At 40.0% G+C, this 21912-nt stretch overlaps 1 protein-coding gene across 3 annotated transcripts in view; it reads right to left on the reverse strand.

Moving 5' to 3' along the window:
- The window catches only part of Csgalnact1 (chondroitin sulfate N-acetylgalactosaminyltransferase 1), a 360316-nt gene that overhangs the window by 195252 nt on the left and 143152 nt on the right, over nucleotides 1-21912 (reverse strand). The window lies entirely within an intron of this gene.

A 21912-nucleotide genomic window follows, 5' to 3' on the forward strand; every position in this document is an offset into this window, starting at 1 on the left:
GGGATGTGTTCAGCCAGACACAGGCAAATGAGCCCTTGCCACTCTCAGGCACTGCTTAGGAAGTCGTTCAATAGCCACACACACCCATTAACATTTTCCATTGTTACAGAAGGAGGCTAAGAAATCTGCATGGTTAATATATAGTAAAGCCAGTAAAAAATTTTTTTAAACTTCCACAACCAAAAAACCCCCGAAGAGAAAAGCAAGCCTGCCTCTTTGCAATACCTGACACTGCCCATGTAGGCACTGGTTGGAATTTGAATGTGAAATGCCCCCACCATGGGCTGACATATCTACATATTTAACCCCAGCTGTCAACTCTATTTGGGAAGGTTGTGGAATTTTGGGGAAGTAGGGCCTCACTTCCTAAAGTAGAGGAAATGGATCCCTTTGTGTGAGACTTGAAGATTTATAGCCCAACCCCAGTTCCTGTTTACTCTGCTTTCTTAGTGTGGATAAAATGTGACCAGCAAGCTGCTAGCTCCTCTCACCACTTCGCATCGGCATGATCCTCTTCTATGATGGACTATAAACCCCCGGAAGTGTAAACTAAAATCAACTCATGCCCCCTAAATTGCTTCTGCCAGGGCGTTTTATCCCAGTAACGAGAAATGAAACGAAGATGCTAGTCTCTCCCGTGGCTCTTTAGTAATGCAGTAGCTGAAGAAGAGTGATAACCACTGAGGTATACCACCCGAATCTATCATGGAGGCCGTGAGGACACAGTCTTTTCTGGATCTACCTCATCTTTCCCCATCCCCACCAACTAAATAGCTAAATAAACAAGTAAATAGAAATCTCAATGACAAAAACAAATATTTTGATAGGTCTACCTGAATAACACAAAGAATAACACAGTGTGAGACTATGCCAAACATAAAAATAAAATCCAGTGAACACTTGAGAAGTATCAATGCAGAGCCTTGTTTGTATGATTCTGAAAGGGGCAAGGAAATATCCCTTAGCCCTAATACTTTTGTCTAGGTTTGATTTCCCTTCCATATCATCTGTCGCCCGCTCTGTTTTTGACAGTTGAGCACAGAGAGTGAGGCTTTAGGAGGGCCTGATGTGGAGTCACTTGTTTAAGGGATGGTGAGAAAGATGGTGTATGCCTGAGAAATCTAGAGAAAACTGTGCATGTGGGTTTTAGAAGTTTTCTGTCCGGGGCTGTACAGACAGGGATATCCACTACCTCATTTACCATTCAATAGCACATTCTCCTCAAATAAACTAGTGTCTCAGGTTTTCTTATTTGTTTGCTTGGTTGGTTTTTGTTGTTTTGTTTTGTTTCATTGCTGTGAAGAAACACCATGACCAAGGTAAATAAAACATGTAATTTGGACTGGCTTGTAGTTTTAAAAGTTCGGTCCATTATCATCATAGTGGGAAGCATGGCAGCATCATGGTGCTGGATGACTCAAGAGTTCTACATCTTGATACAAAGGTAGCAGCAGGAGACTCTTCTCTGCAAGCAGCCAGGAGGAAGGTCGTTTATCACTCTGGGCAGAGCTTAAGCATAGGACCTCAAAGCCCACTCCCATAGTGATGTGTTTCCTCCAACAAGGCCACATCTCCTAATAATGCCACTTCTATGGGTCAAGCATATTCAAACTACCTCAGCCAGCCTTTACTCTTATTATGACAAGTCAACCTAAGAACCATGATTACGTTAAGAGTAATGCTATCTTGATAATAATACAGGAGCCGGGATAGTCGATATATCATTCCTTAGACAAGTCTGTCCCACTACTTGCTTCCAAACGGTTTCAAAAACACAGGTTGGCCAAGACTGTGAAGATGCCTGAAGCTAGAAGCCTTCCTAACTTTCCTCAAATTAAATATTCACACCTTCCATTCATCCAACCCATTGTATTTCTCAGACTCGTTAATTGGTACAGTAAGAAGGAAGGACTTCAAGTCCTCTTCCCCTAAACATGGCAATGCAGCAGAGAAAGCACACAAATAACCTACCCAAGCGTTCCACTGAGATTCCCATTGTGCACATGTAGATGAGAGTGTATACTTCGAACTCTGAATGAGAACTTTTGAAATATGAGTCAATACAGTTCTCTGACTGATGCTATTGGGAGCCAGAGCTGGGGACAGGATCAACACTATGCTCAGCTTCTAAAATTATCATTTCTCCAAACTATGCTTCAGAAAAGAAAGCACCCTTGGATGCTAAGCATTGCAAGAAGCATGCTACTATATTCATAACTGCATTCTTTCCACACTGAATAATTTGACTGTAAATAGTGTGATTTGGGGCACGACTGATTTCCAAAGCCATGATTCCCACACCCAGAGGTTACTCTTTAGCTATTCTGTGAAATGAAAAACAGGATGAACATTGTGTCCCTAGTTCAGAAAACACAGATACATATTGAGAAAATATCTTCTTCATAATCCTTCCACAAGAGTAGGTCACACTCCATTCCTGCTTTGCAGTTTCTCACTTTGATCAACGGAAATAATCTTGTATAACCCAATTACACTGCTTAATCACCTGCTGCTACTTTAACACACAGGGTGAAGGGCCAGATAAATGGCTCAGCAGTTAAGAACACTTTGTTGCCCTTGAAGAAGACTTGTGTTCAGTTCCTAGGACCTATCTGGTAAGTCACTGCCATTCGTGAATCCAGTTCAGGGATTCTGATACCCTCTCCTGGCCTCTGCAGGCTCTAGGCATACACATGGTACACACATGCATATGCAAGCAAAACACTCATTCACCGGATATAAAATAAGTAAATCTTTAAATTAAATAATAAAATGTGAACTATCTTCATGAGAAATCACTAATGTGTAGAAAAATCAAAGTATTTCAGATCACATGACAACTAGAAACAAATTGTAGGGTTTTTTGGGAGTGAGTGCATAAACAAATTGTCGGCAGAGTCAGAGTTATAACTAGTTGTTCCTTTTTTTTTAAGGAAATGTAAGTATTTCTGTTTGCTTTCTCTCAAAGATGAAGATCAGTCAAGGTTCCTCCTAAAGAGGGCTGTTTCGAAGGAGGCAGTCTGTAACACTGTAGCTATCTCCACATATAACCAGCTACTCACTGAGCTAGACACACTCTTCCCAAGAACCCCTCTGGACTGGCCCTGCTCAAAGTAATAGCATCCACGATGTGAAAGAGGTGTGAACAGTACCCTGAGGGAATCTGCAACATTTAATCTAACCCAGAACAAGAGATCTGCCCAGTCATGTGGGTGGACTTTAGGCAAGTCCTGTGGCTGTCCAGTTCAAGGTCTGTGAACTGAAGGGTTGGGTCCACATCACTGGTTCTCAGTGAGAGAGCCTGAGCCTTGACTGTCGATCTCCAGCCCAGCTGACAACTCTTGTCTAAGATTAGCTACAGGTGGCAGAAGCTGAAGAAACAAGAAGGATGTGGGAAAAGCTCTCTTGGTTCACTTGGTTCACACTTAAGGTTTTAGACTTTCTTAGTATAAATATTTATTCAGATTATTCGCTGACACAGAGGAGAAAATCCTAATGCATGTGTCTACATTAACCAAATATACCTTTCATTATCATTTTCCCCATTTCACAAAGACAAGTCATCCCACGGAAGACTCAACGACCAACAACAGCTCATCCAGCATTCAATGACCCAGGCAATAGACAGCCCAAAAAACCCACAATACACAATGCACATAGACAGACCATCAGTTTAGCAGGGGCACAGTGGGGCTAGGGCATGGCACTGTGGTCAGTCTGTCAGCCCTAGGCTTCGGCGATGGCTTGGTGGACAAAACACTTGTGACGTAAGCATGCGGAAGAGAGCAGGCCCTCAGCGCACGCACAAACCAGGCACAAGGGTGCGAGCCTACAGCCTCAGCCCCAGAGAGACAAAGGCAGGGGCATCCTTGTAGCTGGTTCCAGGTTACATAAAAAACACTATATTTTTTTAAACTTATTTTCTTTTATTGGATATTTTCTTTATTTACATTTCAAATGTTACCCCCTTTACAGGTCTCCCCTCCGAAAACCTCCTATCCCATCTCCCCTGCCCTGCTTCTATGAGGGTGCTCCCACATGTACCCACTCACCTACCCCTTTCCCCCCCTGCCCTTCCCCTACACTGGGGCATCGAACGCCCTCAGGTCCAAGGGCCGCTCCTCCCACTGATGTCTAACAAGGTCACATATGTAGCTGGAGCTCTGGGTCTGTCCCTATGTATTCTTTGGTTGGTGGTCCAATTCCCCGGAGCTCCGTGGGGGAGGGGGCTCTGGCTAGTCGACACTGTTGCTCCCCCCATGGGCCTGTAACCCCCCTCAGCTCCTGTGGTCCCTTCTCCTACTCCTCCACTGAGAACCCCACATTCAGTCCAAGGTTTAGCTGGAAGCATCCACCTCTGTATTTGCAGGCTCTGGCAGAGCCTCTCAGGAGATAGCCATAAAGTAAGATAAAGTAAGTCTTGAGAAAGACACCCAACATTGACCTCTGCCGTCCACCAATATCTGAATATCCATACATACAAATCAGATGTATAAAACTACAAAACAAATACCAGAAGTTGAAGCATACTTTCAGCTTTGCCATTGTGTCTTCATATGACAATAAGTCACTTGCAAACTACGATGTAGATTGGATAAATCATCCTCAAATCCCTTTTAGAACAGAAAATCCACCTGCTTCTTGTGACTGTACATAGAGTCTACCTGCTACTAGAACCCTTGCTGTATCTCCCAGGTTGTCATAGGTACCCCTCTGTCTCTGCACTGCAGTGGCATGGTCCCAGCTTTCTCAGGGTGACCACTCAGGACCAGTGCCCAGAGCATGGGTATGAGGAAGAATGGATAAAGTTTGGTATCTCTGGCTTCCTTACAAGTCCCTCTGGCGACCTACCGCCAAGACTCTACTGCAGGCACTGAAGCTTCATCTACTCTATTTACAGGGCTGGTGACAGAGCTAGATGAAGAATTTCAACCTTTCATCAAAGCTGAACAGACATCTTTATTCTCAGTGGCAATTTTTGTCATCTTCCCAGATGTGAGCGTGTCCATGATGATGGTCAAGGAAAGAAGTCGCTGTAGCCTCCTGGTGAGCTGCGATTGTCCTAAAAGGGCACCAGGTTTGCTGGACCTGTGTCTCTCTGTTTATTTCTTGTCATGCTGCAACTACAAGAGAACTGAGAACACACCATCTAAATTTTCAGAAACGGACTGTGACATTACAAAATATTCCATCATGAAAATATAAACACTGTGTAAATGTTTATATAACAGTCCTTATTCAATTAATCTACTGGATTGAGCTAGTGAAAGCATTTACAGGAAGATCATGGTGTTTACACCAGAGATGCAGGATAAAAAATATTATCTCAAGTTTCAAATAAATAAACAGAAATATTGCTTGTACATACGAATCATTTAACAAAACTGCACAGAAAATGCAAATTAATATTGCCACAGGGAATCTATAAATTTTGTATACTACTTACTATGTACAGAAGATACCAATAAAAATACATACAAGGATAGAGACCATGTTTAATCAATAAATTTTTAAGCCATTAAAATATGCTTTCAGTCCTTGCTAGGTCCAATTAAAAGAGGCAAAACAAGGGAACCCAAAAAAATGTATTTGAAAGCATCACTGATTGTGCCTAAATAATACTTTGTCCCCACACAATGTACAGAGCTATAGGTTGTTGAGATGGCTCAATAGGTAAAAGTTCTTGCTTTAAAATTTAATGGCTTGAGTGTGATCTTCAGACTCATTTGCTAGAAGGAAAGAACTGTCCCTCTGCAGTTTGTCCTCTGACTTCCATTCATGCACTATAACATGGTCTCCTGCACTCTCCAATAATACATGAATGTAATAACATTTTTAAAATACACTGCTAATTTTCTTAACATTTGGGCCTGAATCATTCTAACTGCCCTCAAGAGAGTTAAAAAAAAATAAATAGAATTTATAATAATTTCAACTAACAAATCTAGAAAGTAGGGGCAGATACAAAGCTCTGGGGTGCAGGTAAGGTCTCTGGGGTTCAGAGAGTTCAAGTGCTCAGGGTCAGATGCCATTACAGGTGTAAGACACCACAGTGGGGTGCTGGAAATTCAACCTCTGCCTTCAGTAGACAAACAAAGAAAGCAAACATGGGATCCTGCAGTGGAGCTGTGGTTTATGACATGCTGACTCATGCCTCTCATGGCTTTAAGAGTCTCTTTGTGTGTTCAGTAGCCACAAGCTATACTTCAAAGGTGGAAGTTAGTCCTTTGTGTGGTTATAGAAGAAGAGGCCAGTAGCAGAGCCATCATGAAAGACTGTGGTACTGCAGAAAGGTGCAGAGGCAACAGAATGGGCAAAAACACTCAGAAATGTCTTTGGCTGCATCTCTCCAGGGCTGCAAACATGAGCAGGGCATTTTCATGTTTGGATCTGTTTTATCTTTAGCAAAACTAAGGTTTTGGACCAATAGTTCATGACTCCTTCAAGTTCTCCTCCAGAGAATCCTTCCTATGCTTGTTACATAAGTCAACAAGAATTGGTTTGTTTAGGATACGGATATATGTCAAATACAAAGTTTTCTTCCTTCCCCAAAGAACACTCCCATACATAAGATTCCTTATGAATTTTCAAAAGTAGTCTGTTCACAATGAACACCCCAAAAAGAAGAGGGTAACCCACCCAAGGACTGCCATGTCACTCTGGTCTCTACCAATAGTTTTCATTTCGAAATCACTCAAGTATTGATTTGAACTTTCTGGTAGAGAAAAAGAGAAATGAGATCTCAACTCACCCCCACTCCCACTCTCCCACCCCCAACTTTCCTGTTAGAAGTTCGTCCCAGGCCCCCTACATCAGAAAGGAGCACTGGTACTTGAGTAGTAGACCAGTTACTGTGCAGTTCCAGTCCTGTTGGGTCTCTAACCTGTCTATTCTCTCTGTGCACTGAAAAAATATATCATTTTCTCTTGTTAAGTGGATGGGTTTTTCTGAGTCCCTTTGGAAAAGCTGTGTGTGTGTGTGTGTCTGTGTGTGTCTGTGTGTGTCTGTGTCTGTGTGTGTGAGAGAGGGGGAGACAGAGCGGAGAGACAGAGACAGAGAGACAGAGCAAGAAAGAGAGACAGACATACAGACAGACGGTTAAATGAAATTGTAAAACATCTCAGCATGTAGAAAGCCTTCCCTTTTATCATGAAAAGGAGGGAAAGAAGGAAAGAAAGGGTGGGGTGCAGAATTACAGCAGCTGACTGAGACTTGCTGTCTCTGAGAACAACTCTCATGAATTTTCATTCCACTATTTTGGGGATTTAGCCAAACTGAAAATTATTCTTGGAGAAAGCATTTTTTTCTGAGTGGGAACTACTTCCATGATGCATGGTTTGCTCCAGCTCAGAAATGACAAGGAACATAATCTCTGTTCTATCCTCTGCCTATACAGATGTCTTATTCTGTGCTTTACGTACCAGTTTCATAAACGCTGTTTTCTCTGAACATGTGATTTACATATTTGCATTCCTTGATGGACTAATTTAGCAGTCATGACACCATTAGGAACTAACCGTCGTAATGTGCATCCCATCCTTCCTGTATTAAAGCTGCGATTTACAGTTGATGGCCAACCTTTATCACGGCGGAAATATAACTGTTTTATGTATTCAGCCTTCACCATGGGCACACTAGTTTCTAATTTTTTGCTTGACTTCTCTACATATCTACTTAGCCCATAGATCTGTCATTTCCAATGGAGCAATAACCCTCTGTGTTGCTAAAAGACTGTTTAATTAACCATCTTCCAGCTAGTTGTTTCTAGGTTTTATTATAACCCAGTCAAGCATTTTTAAAGTAAATAAATCTTGTTTTGTTTTTTTTTTGTTGAGAGCTATTTCCTTAGGCTACAACTAAAATATAGAATTAATAGTTTAAAATCCATAATGAGCTCTGTGCTTTATTACAAATCACCAGGTATTTCCTCAAAAAAATGATACTAGCAATTTGCAATATCATCAATAAAATATAAATCTGCCTTCCTTCATAGTCTCTTTAACATGGAGATTTCTAGGTTTTATTGACTATGGGATGATTTCCAAAGAGTAGTCTACTACTGCTTATAACTATAGTTTAAGGGGAATCTGATGAGTCTGGCCTCAAAGGGCACCTGCCCTCACCTGATCCCAAAACTATTCTAATGCATAACTAATAAATTTACTGATCACAGAAGGCTAAAATTAAGAGTGACATAATAAGTGATACATATGCCCCAAACTCTTAAACTCTGAGATGAGAAACTGAATCCAAGAAGTAAAAAGACTGACTGAAGGTTTAACAACTCAGTGAAATGTCTCCATATCAGCTGGCCTCGATGGCCTTTCATGGGCTGTTATCCATTCTCCACATGATAGAATACTCAGTGATAAAGACTTGTAGGTACAAAACAGAGACAGAGGCCTGGCCAGGGCTTTCATAATCATTATTTTTACTTCAGAGTCTTGCAATAAACAAGTAAACCAGTGTCTCAAGGTTTCCTCCAACTTAATCACAAGGAACATAATCTCTGTCCTGTCCTCTACCTATACAGATGTCTTATTCCATGCTCTATGCACCATTTTCATAAACACTGTTTTATCTGTAAAGATGTGATGTGTGTTCACATTCCTTTATGAACTCGTATACCAATCATGATACTATTATGAGGCAAACATTACAGAGAAGATCCTACCTTTCCTACAATAAAGCAGCGAGTTACACTTCACTGAGAATCTTCATCATGGTGTAAAGATGATTTTATGTGTGTTCAGCATTAATTGTGGGTACAAAGGGTTAATTGGTGACCTTATTATTCACTGCTGACCCAACATGAGGTCGTGACACTGAGTATAGGAGCCACACAAAAATTGGCAACTGTAAAAGGTTTCTGAGTATAGACCAAAAATCAAATCTATATCAACCCCAAAGTGAATCTGATATGTCCGTGGCATGGTGTACCACTGTTACATCACATGACCTCACTGAAGTCTCCCTTCTGAGCTCAGGTCCTTAGTGAGTACTTTGCATAATGGATTCCTTCAAGCCAAACACATGTAGCAAATACTGCCTGAATCCAGTCGGCTGGATTTCAGACAATAAGATGCTATGAATTGAAGTGTTTTTACTGTGGATATCAAGCCCCCCCCCTTTTTTTAATGTGGAAACATAATGGTTTAATTATGGAAAACAAAGACTTTTAATAATTTCCTGCTTTCATTTCTCAGTATATAAGAATCAAATTAATAAATATTCAGATCATATGTGTTAGGTGTCTGATCATATGTGTTAGGTGTCTGATTTTAAAACTGCTATTGGAGTTATGAATACATGCTAAAATAATTTGGGCTTGAGACTGGAAATGGATTTCATACTACCATCATTTTTTGCTTGTGGCAAAGCATTGTTCTTAGCACTGCCAATTTTAAAACTATCAATCAGCTGAAAAATGTTCAAGACTTTCTATGTCCCATAGTACCAAATGCCCATCTAAGACTTAATTTATTATGTAAATGCAAATAAGCATTTCCATCTCATTTTGGAAAATCATATAGTCTAGCAAAAATTGCTTTAAACCACATTTCGTTATGATTAATCACCAATTACATTTGGCTTACATGCCTACGCCACACATCTATTTACCTAGAGCCATGGACAAGTTTATTAGGTAAAAAGGAGACCTAGGTAGAAAAAGCTTAAGAAGCCCAGTATATAGCACTATTTTTTTTACATTAAAAAAAGTCAACACTTTTAAATCAAACCAATTTTGCCCTTTAGAGCAGACTTCTTGCGACAACCAGTGGTTACTCTAACAATGTTTCATTGCTCACAAGAGGTTCTGCTGGACCCTTCTTTAAAGACTAACTTCCAGAGCCAATATGAGTCAATCCAATTTCTATTTGTTTAATGGTATAAGACAGGGTCTCATATAGCCTAGGCTATATTCAAATTCACCGTAGCCAAAGTTAGCCATGGAATACTAATCCCGTGTCCACCATTCCCAAATATTGGGATTATAGTCAGGTACTATCTGGAAGGTAGTATCTACCTTCCTTTGTATTTTTTAAACAATAAAATTAGCACCATCACATTGAACATCAGATGTGTACCTTCCACATTACCAAAATTATAATCTAGACAATAAGTAATAGAGACAAGCAAGAAACATACAAATTAAAAAGGTTTTTTAAGAACAAAGCTATCAGTCATAATGATAAGTGTGCACAGGTTAATGCCCTTGTCGAAGACAGAACTTCTCGGTGTCGCTTTATGGTGTTTATAAGAGAGGCCGACAGCTGCATGACTAGACAACATAAGGAAAAGGGAGAAGAAAATATATCTAGAAAACCAGGAATGGCCAGAAGAACATTTGAATGGTAATATTTATTTTAAATGGAGCAGAATTTGAGAGAGAAAACTAGGATGAAGAATGTGTAAGAAATGTCAACTTTGCTAAAATTGCATACATTTTTAAATAAAGTATTTTGTCTTAAATTGGCCAATGTATTTTCTTATATGAAAGCTAAAAATATTTATTTATTTATTTTAATTTATTTTATTATTTAACTTTATTTTAAATAGTAAATTTTGTAAAATTTTTGATTGATTGATTGGTTGGCTTTGGAGATTGATGCTGGGGATTGAACTCGAGCCCTACACATTCTAAGCACATACTCTGTCACTGAGCTACACAACCCAGGCCTGGACAATATGTTTTTTTTTCTTCCTTTTATAATATTTTCATTAATCCTTTATGAATTTTATACATTGCTTTGGTATATTCACCACCCTCCCCCAACTCCACTAAGATACACTCCTCATTCCATACCAACAGGAGTGGAGAATTTATTTTAATGATAATTTTATCATTAATAGTATAGCCATATCATCTGCTGTAAAGGCAACAGGGAAACCATCCATACCTCGTGGATGTACATGACGGCATAAAACACAACTACTGAAAACTAAATGGACATAGTATTACACCAACTCCCAATGAGTTATTGGTGAACCCATAAATGTAAGCATCTTTCAACCTTCATCAGAAAGGCTTTGCAGTAGACAGTGAGGAATACAAAGACCCCAGACTAGTCCAGGTGCAGAGACCTCACCCCTCCTCCCAAGGCTCAGGGATCATTGAGGGGAAAGGTTTGGAAGAGGCACAGGACTACAGAGAAGCAGCAGGAAGCTGCTGATGTAACTCGTTGCTAATGACAGCACATTCGATATCTGGAAGAGCTTAAGCTAGACCAAACCCCGGCAAGGAAAGGGAGTTGAGAGCAAAGTCTCATCTCTAACCAAGGAGATTTTGGAAATTGTTAGCCGCTGGGAGAGGGAAGGTCAGTATTCTCTGAGTTATGCGCTAAGAAGTTGAGCACACTCCAGAAGAAGGCCACACATCCAAAACTATTTGCGCATTTGGGTGACACAAATTGGCCTTGGTGGGATAGGGGACACAAAGTGAGGAGAGGAGAAAAGGGATTGGATCTTGGAAGAGTTGTCGAGGGAGAGGGTGAGTACAATTAAAACACATGATATGAAATTCTCAAAGAACTAATCGAATATTCAAACATAATAAAATATGTGATGAAATGGCAATGTATTCATGACACAATTTTAAGCTAAAAAGGTTAATGCATAGGCACATAAAATAGAATTTCATCTTAGTGCAATATGCACATGAGATGAGATATTCTCTTCCTTAACTGCTAAGGGAGGTTTTATGTTTTGTGTGGTTCCTTTTTTACATAAAGTATTTCACACTATGCATTCATAGTACTGGGTTTTGCTTGAAATCTTTTCACTAATATAAAATACATTGATAAACATATATGCATATAATATAAAGACAATATATTATCAGGTTCTATAATTGTAATATGAAACGAGGTTCATTTACTTTGATTTGCTTTTAATTCAAGAAGTTTTTCTACAGTGGGCATTTCAAAGTAATGTTCTGTATAAATTAAAGAATTTTGGGTTATTCATTATGCTACTTTTCTCTACTAAGAAAAGGGAATGACCAGAAGTCTAAAATAAATTAAAGATAATCTTAGAAGCCACAGCTTATATTATACTTTAATATTCTATTATATATTATGCATTATATTAGACATCATACATTATCATTATATATTATACATTATATATTATATAATTTATATATAAAGTATATATAATTATGATATGTAATATAACCATTTTGCATATAATTTATTATACTTTTGTAATTTTATATATAATTTTATATATTATAATATATAATGTAGGCATACATTTTTTGAACCTACTTTTAATAGGGATTCAACTTCTCATCTAGCCCACAACCCAGCAGAGGTAGTGGAAGAGAAAAGTTATTAGGATATGGAGGAAGTGGACCTATTCAGCAGTAGTTGTTAGGGGGTGAGCTCCATCTTCTTGGTCAGCAGTTCAGTCCCATAACAAACACCAAATACGACTCAGCAGCTGCAGTCCAGTCCTCTAGGCAGGTAGACACCAGGCATGGCTTCCAAATAGCCTGAGGCAGGCCACCAAAGCAGCAAGCAGCTGCAGGAGCCTGACGAGCAGTTCTTGAGTGAGTTTCTCTCTGGCCTCAGCAGTAGTAGAGATTAACACTTTGTAAGGAGAACCAACACATGCATGTTCTTAGTGAAGAATTGCAATAGAGAAGTGAAGCAAACCAAACCAAGGCTCAGTGCTCGTCTCCCACTGTCTGTGGGTCATATTTATACTCTTCCCTCAAGTGTCCTTTCAAGTGTCTGTGTACACAAGCATCCTTTCACCTGTGTCTACTTCAGGAAAACATCACTGGCATAACTAACTTTCCAAAGGAACTAGTAAGTTTCCACTTCAAAATAATATATAATGTATTATAATGTATCATATAATAATAATAATAAATTTAATAATTTTTTACCAAGTCTTCTTTGTTACAGAACATTATAATTTGTCAAAAATGAAGAGAGAAGCATATCCTGGTAACCCAGGCCCAGTTTATACATTACAACACAACTAAGGTTCTGGGGACATTTTATAAGAGAGAGGAGAAAGATTGTAAGATCCAGAGGACCTGGGGAATCTACTGTGACCTTTGTCTAAAAATCTTCTTACTAGTATAGAAGATAGCTACATACATACATACATACATACATATATACATACATACATATAGATAGAGATAGAGATATTCTAGAAGCGACAGGGAAGCTGTTCACTTCAACAACATGGTAGCCTAAACAAGATCTGACCAATGACAACACTAGTTGATATGCCAAAATGTAAGGGGAAATATCACTAGGCTTTCCCAAAGATGAAGACTACAAGCAATTAACAACTATAGAGAAAGAGAACTTTTTTGCATTCCTCAGTGATGAACTCCTAAGTGATTCTCCAATACCAAGTGGTCAACTCTGAAATCATATACACTAAATTAACTAACTCTGCAAGCTGTATTTATATTATATATGTAATTAATATATATAATACTATATATCTCAATATATATAATACTGTATATCTCACATGGTGTGTGTATTCATGTATCATTGTTTCAGATGTATATATGTATCTGAAACAATGATACATGAATTCATGAATTTGATGCCAAGCTCAGAAGAGCTTGGAGAGATGAGAAAGAGGGTTAGGTATGTAAACACAGTACACATATGTAAATTAAAAAAAATAGTCTCTCCTGTCATAAATAGGACTATATTAAATAAGTTTAGATATTCACTTTTTCACAGATATCTGCTGGAGATATATCAATTTGCCAACACTAGTGAAAAGTCTATGCTATATGCTCCAAGCGAATTCTGAATAAGAAACCCCAAAGACATTTCAAACAAAGGCAGCCTCCTGGGAATGGCTTCCTGCGGTATCTTCACTGAGTTATCTTGCATTTGTTTTGACTTACATATTTTCACGTGCTAAAGTATCTTCAAATAAAGTTGCATTGCCTATTTTATTTCTGGTAGGAAGTACAATAACATGCCTCCAAAGAGAATATTAAAATCATTTTAAACCTATACTCTTAAAATGAGATTTATACAGAGTATTATGAACAGGAAATAATTTATTTCAGGAGCCTCTGTATCTCAGAAATAGAATCAAATATGTTAAGGGTGATGATACAGATGAGTGTGAACTCGGGTAGGTACACAGACCTTAAAGAACTTGGATGATGCTGATATCTAATTTCCCACTCTCTTGGAAGGCATGGTGCAGAGGGTTGGCATACCCGAGTTCTCAGCAGGGCCTGTCTCCTGGCACAGCTGTACCAGTAATTACTCTCAACTATTCTCCCTCCTACTGCATTTCATAATGTAATTATCACTGGCATCCATTTTCTTCTACTGAATCCCTTGCCTCTAAGGAAGAACAGACAATTTTTCAGGGTGGACACAGTGATTGAACAGGCAAACCTCATCTTTTATTCATAGCACAGAAATGTACGGAGTGCCTCTAACACATCACCTTTTCTAACACAGTTGCACTGAGCCACTCCCCTCTCTGGAGCTCATAGAAGACCTCCTCACTACTGAAAATGTGTGTGTGTGTGTGTGTGTGTGTGTGTGTGTGTGTGAGAGAGAGAGAGAGAGAGAGAGAGAGAGAGAGAGAGAGAGAGAGAGAGAGAGAGGTTCATTGTAGAAGCCCTTGGATAGGCATGGGTTTGGGACTTGATTAGGTAATCAGGGCAGACAGGTGGAAGTACAGATGAGGGAAGAAAGGGGAGGTGGGGAGTGAGGGCTGTAGGCAGGGAGCTCATGGGGAAAAGCAGAGACCTGGAAAATCATGATGGGTGGAGCCTAGGACCTGTAAGGGAGTCAGTGTGATGGACTGGAGTTGCAGACACCTGTGGAGACATAGAGGTTGGGAATTGAGCATACAGAGAAGGAACTACATCTTAAAGGGAACATAGCCAGTTAATATGGAACCAACTAAGAGTGGTGAACCTGACCTGAGGAGCCCAAGAATTAGGTAAGGGATAAGACGAAGAGTCTTGAATTTGTTTTGTGGGCATGGTCACATGGGTTGAAAGAAGTCCAAGGATGCTCTTCAACATTATTTATTTAAAAGAAAATTTCCTTCCAGGACAGCCAGGGCTACACAATGAAACCCTGTCTCTAAAAGCGAAACAAAACAAAACAAAAACAAAAAGACAAAAAAAGAAAATTTCCACATTCATATCATAGTAACACAGTAGCCCTAACTTCAGACTGAGTTTTAAATAAAACCATTGAAATATTGACACTAAAAACTAAGTTTAAAATGAGTTTGCAAGACACAAGAGAAACAGCATAAGATCTTGACTCCTCTCAAAGATGAGTTTGGCCTTTGATACTTTGGGCAAGCAATCCTTTACCTTCTCAGTTGTGTTGTTTGTAAACCCTAGAGAGCAGTACTGCTACTGCTTCAGTAGTGGATGCCTCCTGATATGAGGAGGTCATGGAGCCTTTAATGCCAGAAGGCTAGTGATCGTCCATCCACTGACATCAGGGCACTGAAGGAAACTGTGTGGCTCTTCCCACCTGGTTCTCTTTTGCTCCTGGCCAGGAAGAAAGTCACATTGCTCTGTCAAGTGCTCCTGCTGTGATGTGTCGCTTCATCACAAACCCAGGAATGGAGCCAACCAATCAGGGACTGAAGGCTCCAGCACAGCGGAAGTCAACCTTTTCTCTTTATAAGTCTGCTATCCCTGACAGCTGTCACAGAAATGGAAAGAGGCTGACACAGAGGGGAGGATCAGGAAAACACACAAATGGAAGTGTGTGACCCAATAATTAGTCGCTCACTAAATAAGTTCTATTTTCACACAGTACAGAGTATTTCTATGGCTGAAAAGGAATAAAACCTTGATTTAAAATTTGACATATTAATTTTTGTTTTGAAAATACTGTTATGAGTACTGGCCTGCAACACCTGGAGGGGTGATGAGTGTTTCCAGATGTTCTTGTTCAATTCCTATCAGGAGCAGAGGATCTCAGATGGAGAATCTAAGACACGCGTGTACCCAAATGGTCCAGAAAAACCCTTGGAGGGAAGAGCTTCAACAGGGAGTGTCACACAAAAAAGAAAAGCTTTTTTTTTTTTTTTTTTTTTTTTTTTGGCAAAAGGCAGAGCATGACATATGTGATGTTACAAGGGACCCTTAAAGAGGTAAAGGTTCTGTGCAGAGATGTAGGTCTTGTAGCTGTTGTAAGAATGACAAGAGGAGCCGGGCGGTGGTGGCGCACGCCTGTAATCCCAGCACTTGGGAGGCAGAGGCAGGGGGATTTCTGAGTTCGAGGCCAGCCTGGTCTACAAAAGTGAGTTCCAGGACAGCCAGGGCTACACAGAGAAACCCTGTCTCGAAAAGACAACAAGAATGACAAGAGGAAAAGGGCAAATAGTAAGAAAACAATCCTGAAGAAATCTGTAACGAAGCCATTGTTATATTTAAGACAGGAACAATTTCTGTTTCATCCTAAGACTCTTGGACAGTCTGGAGATAAAACCACAAGCCATCTAGCGATGCTTTCAGCAGAGTGATGGCGGCAGCGTCCTGATGGATGTGGACGTGGTTCAGCCAGCTCCTCAGTGAGGGAAACACGCATGTCCACCAACATGGACATAGGCTGCCCAGAAACTGTACTGATATACCAACGTGTAGCTTATGAATAACAAACATAATACCTTTACACTAAATCAGAATAGCCTTTGATTTTGAATTTTTGCTGTGCTCTATCAGCAGAAACAAATGGTGGAATTATCGTATGAGAATTGCCACAGGGGTGTTTGCTCGTATCTCCCTTCATGGTGACAATGAACATGTTATTCACCTAAGGCTGCAAAAGCAACCATCCTAAGCCTGATCATTTCTTAACATCAAGGGCCTGTTCAACCCATATGGTATGTACTCACTGATGAGTAGATCTTAGGAAAAAACCTCGAATGAAGAAAGTTGTACCTGTGACACAACTCACAGACCATAGGGTAGATGCTTCAGACCTACTAAGAAGGGGGAAGAAAATAATTATGGGAGGAAGAGGGTAGAGGGAACTTTGGAGGAAGAAAGTGGGGAGAGGAAAAAAGGGGGCAGGAGCAAGATCATGTATAGGAGGAAATGGAGGAGATGCACAGAGGGTCAGGAAACTGAACAGAGGTGTGTAGCAATGGGGGCTGGGGAACTGGGCATAGCCAACAGAAAGTCCCAGACACCAGGAAAGCAAGAGGTTCCCAGGACCCAATGGGATGACATTAGCTGAAATACCCAACAAAGGAGAGAGAGAAGCTGGATGTTAGGCCTGGCCCCTGGATGAGTGATGGGGCCACACACTCACGTCCAAAATTTTAACCCAGAATTGCTCCTGTCTAAAGGAAATACAGGGACAAAGAATGGAGCAGAGACTGAAGGAAAGGACATACAGAGACTGTCCTGCCTCGGGAATCCATCCCATATGAGTCACCAAACCCAGTCACTATTGCTGATGCCAAGAAGTGCTTGCTGACAGGAGACTGATATGGATGTGTCCTGTGAGGCTCTGGCAGAGCCTTACCAAAACAGATGTGTCCTTGCAGCCAACCATTGGACTGAGCATGGGGGCCCCAATGGAGGAATTAGGGAAAGGAATGAAGGAGCTGAAGGGGTTTGCAACCCCATAGAAAGAACAACAATATCAACCAAACAGAACCAGCCCCCCAGAGCTCCCAGGGACTAAACCACCAACCAAAGAGTACACATGGAGGCTGCATCCGTAGCAGAGGATGGCCTTGTCGGACATCAATGGGAGGGGAGGCCCGTGGTGAAGTCTTGATGCCCCAGCATAGAGAAATGCCAGGGGAGTGAGGCAGGAATGGGTGGGTGGGTGGGGGAACACCCTTATAGAAGCAGGGGAGGGAGATGAAATAAGGGGGGGCTCTAGGGGGAAACCGGTAAGGGGGATATCATATGAAATGTAAATAAATAAAATAACCAATAAAAATTAAAAGAAAAAAGACTTATACCATTCATGATATAATGTTGCAATCAAGAGACTATGCACTTTAATCTTCCATCTTCATCAAATTCTGAAGTCTAGATGGCAAAGCAATAAATCAAGCCTTGATATAAAGCCAATACTAAGGTGAGGTAAGTAGTCCATTGTGGCCTGTTCTGGGCTTTAACACAACCACTGCTTACCACTGAGCATGTGGGGGATGCACAGTAGCATGCCTCTGTGAGAATTCCTCCAAGCATCTCACGGCTGGACGTTTATCTGCCCCCTCTCTCGGGTCCTCATTCACATCACTAGGGCAGATGTACCTGTGTGTGTTGTGTGCTGGACTGGATGAAAGGCGCCCTTTTGTTATTTAGAGATCTTAAACATCGATGTGCAAATGTTGGGACGTAATTTCAATTTTTAATTATCATTATTATTCAACTTGGATACAGTTCTGAGACATTCTGTCACTTGGTGCTACCTATGAAATCTTTTAAATATTTCTTTATATTTTATGTATATGGATTTTTCTAAGTACATTGCACTATGTGTGTGTGTCTGGTGTTCTTGGGAGCCAGAAAAGGGTATCCAATCCCCTGGAACTGGAGTTATAGGCAGTCGTGATTCACCATGAAGGTGCTGGGAACCAAGCTCTGGTCCTCTGCAGAAGCAGCCAGTGTTCTTAGCTGCTGAGCCATCTCCCCAGCTCCTGAATGAGCTCTTAATGCTAACCATTGCTAAGAAATAAATTTTATGAAGGTCAATAAATGTAACAGATACCACCTGCTCAGCTGTCACTGGAACAATGCAAGAATACTCATCTCAGAAAAATAGACTACTATATTATGTATCAAATCGTCACTAAAGGAACAGCACCTACCACATTAGATTGTGAGGTCTTTGAGGCTACAGAACATAACCCATAAACCTTGGATATTAAAAACATAACATTTTCTCCATAGTATTTTGTCCTGAGTGAATAAGTCACCTTATTCATCTTAAACATCCATTACCATAATTATGTTAATATCAGACAAAAATACATGATGACACAATTAACTAGTTCTGGCATGACTGTATTTAGCTAAAGAAGTTTTTTGTGTGTTTCATTTTTATTTCTCAATTTCTTTTTCAAGCTGTGAAGCTGTAATTGCATTATCTGGTATTTCCAACCTGAGGTCAATACAATCACATTTGGAAATAAAAAGCAATAGGAGGGAAGGAAGGATTTCAGATTTTAATTGAAAGTTTAAAAAAGGGGGAAATTCATAACAACAGGTAAAAGGAAACCACAGTTTTTAAAATTTACAAACCTGTTTTTGAGAATTTAATATACAGGTACACTATATTTACATCATTTTCCAGGACACAGAATTCTTACAGCAACTGTCTCTATGCAGAATCAGAATGATTTCTATGAATTGCTAAATACTGAACTTTGTACAGTGGGGCTTGACTCTGAACTCAGTAGAATTAAGACAAAAATCAATTAATGGAAAAATAAATGGTTACTCCTAGGTATTGGGCATTAATCAATTGACTGTTAAATAATTTGTGAGTCTACAACTATTTATTTAGAACTTGGGGACAAGTAAAAACAAAAGCCCTTTCAAAAGGGAACATTTCAGTCAAGGACACTATAACTGGATGATCACTGCTCTGTGGTGACCTGAAATATGTTCTCTGTCATTCAAGGACAATTTATTTGCACAGCAAGGGCCCTTGAGGAAAGGTAAAATGACTTACTGGGTAAACATGTATATTTGATACTTAGAACCCACACTTTACAAAGTTGTACTCTGACCAGCTCAACATCATGGTCTGTGTATGCAAGCATGTGCATGTGCACACACGTGTACACACACACACACACACACACACACACACCACGAGTAAAATTCCCAAAACAAAGAAATGATTTTCATCCAATCCTTGGTCTAAGAGGTCTCACCTCAAAGGCAAATGGTGAAATGTTTCAAATCTGGGCCCAGGAAAACCACCTCAGTGAACACAGGAATATTCCATTTCATAGTGAGAAGCAGGGTCAGCAGTCACAGACACAGACCCTTTGCTTTTCTCTCTGGTGTTAGTTCTAGCCTCCCAACAGTAGGTGGCGCACCACCCTTAGACTGTGGGACCACCTTCTCAGTAGTCTACACCCTCTGTGATTCTGTTTTTATGTCTTTTGTCACATTTGGTTTTGACAAACTTCCTTGGGACTTGAGTCTGGTGAAAAGACCCTCTCTGCTATTTGAGATTACATATGTAATACCCCCCCCAAAAAAATTGTGCCCACCAAAAACAAAGCTCTCAAGTCCTTGCTTTCTATCAGTTGCTTGAGTGCTTCCACATACTTCCTGTAGACTGTAGATAAAAGAGGTAGTGTTTTAGAAAGTCAACTCTCTACTTATTGAAATAATACTGAGTGCTGTAATACACATCCCTAAACTGCAGTGCTTTAAAACAACAAAGGTTTTGCTCTCTGAATGGCAACCTGCTAGTTCATGCACTGACTCTGAAGTTTCCGCCTAGTGATGTCTCTGGATAGTATGCTGCTTTCATCTGGTGCTATCATTACTCTCTTGCTTTAGCACTGATGCACTGCCAATCAAGGCAGCAGAAACACAGGGTACTGCAAGAAATAGAATCACTCAATTATTTCAGTCTGGAAATGACTTGGCAACCCCACTCAACTCTGGTTGGCCAGAACAAATCACAGGACACTATGTAAGCACATCTGGGCAGTGCAGCTGGTCCTCGGATCCAGTGGTCCTCCATCTTTACATACAGCAAAGAGCGACTGCCAAATATTTAAGGGGAAAAAGTCACTGGTGTATGTATGTTACATACTTAGGTCTATGGTGGCTGTGTCCAAACTGAGTATGTGCAAAAATATTTTGCTTGTAATTATTCCCTAAACATTACAGTGCCAACAACTACGTAGAGTACTTCCATCGTGCTCTGGTATGACATATCATCTAGAGATGATCTAGTGTAGTATCCAGTTCCAGTGTTTTGATATTGTGACATGACAGGGTCATCTTCATAGTTCACAATCAAGAACCATGCAATCAAGTTACAAAAACATCATTTTAAAACATCTCTTATTTTAAGTAAGTTTAAAATTCTGTGGTGGATTGCACTCTTAGCTATCCTAGTTTTGTGTGGGCATTTTTTTTACCTTCTTGGGACTCTAAAATAATTTCAAAATAAAAATTTTTTAAATAGCTAATCTTTGTTGTGCACTTCCTATGTTCATGCTGCAGAGAACTTATCTAGCAACTTTTTAAATCTCTGAATTTTTACGGGAGATTCTGTGCTCAACCCATTTAACAGACAAAGAAACTTAAGTTTCAGAAAAATGAGGAAATATAGGTTAGGACACTACTGCTAAGTGGATTACCTAGGAGTCACACCCTAGAAGCCCAGTTCCAGAGACCTTTATCTTCTTTTTTCTTTTTTCTTTTTAAATTCGATATATTCTTTATTTACATTTCAAGTGATTTCCCCTTTCCTGGATCCCTCCTCCCCAAAAGTCCCATAAACCCTGTTCCCCAATCCACTCCTTCCCACTTCCCTGTCCTGGTATTCCCCTACACTGCTGCACTGAGCCTTTCCAGAACCAGGGGCCACTCCTTCCTTCTTCTTGGGCATCATTTGATATGTGAATTGTGTCTTGGGTAATCCAAGCTTCTAGGCTAATATCTGTTTATCAGTGAGTGCGTGCCATGAGTTGAGAATGGGTTTCCTCACTTAGGATGATATTCTCCAGCTCCATCCATTTGTCTAAGAATTTCATGAATTCATTGTTTCTAATGGCTGAATAGTACTCCATTGTGTATATATACCACATTTTCTGTATCCATTCCTCCGTTAAGGGATTTTATCTGTTATCTTAACAGAGATGTATTTAATGATTCATTTGTTTATAGATGGAATCTCATTATGGGCTAAGGCTGGATTAAAACTCTTAATC

This window comes from Apodemus sylvaticus, chromosome 18 (genome assembly GCF_947179515.1).
Source record: "Apodemus sylvaticus chromosome 18, mApoSyl1.1, whole genome shotgun sequence".
Lineage (NCBI taxonomy): Eukaryota > Metazoa > Chordata > Mammalia > Rodentia > Muridae > Apodemus > Apodemus sylvaticus.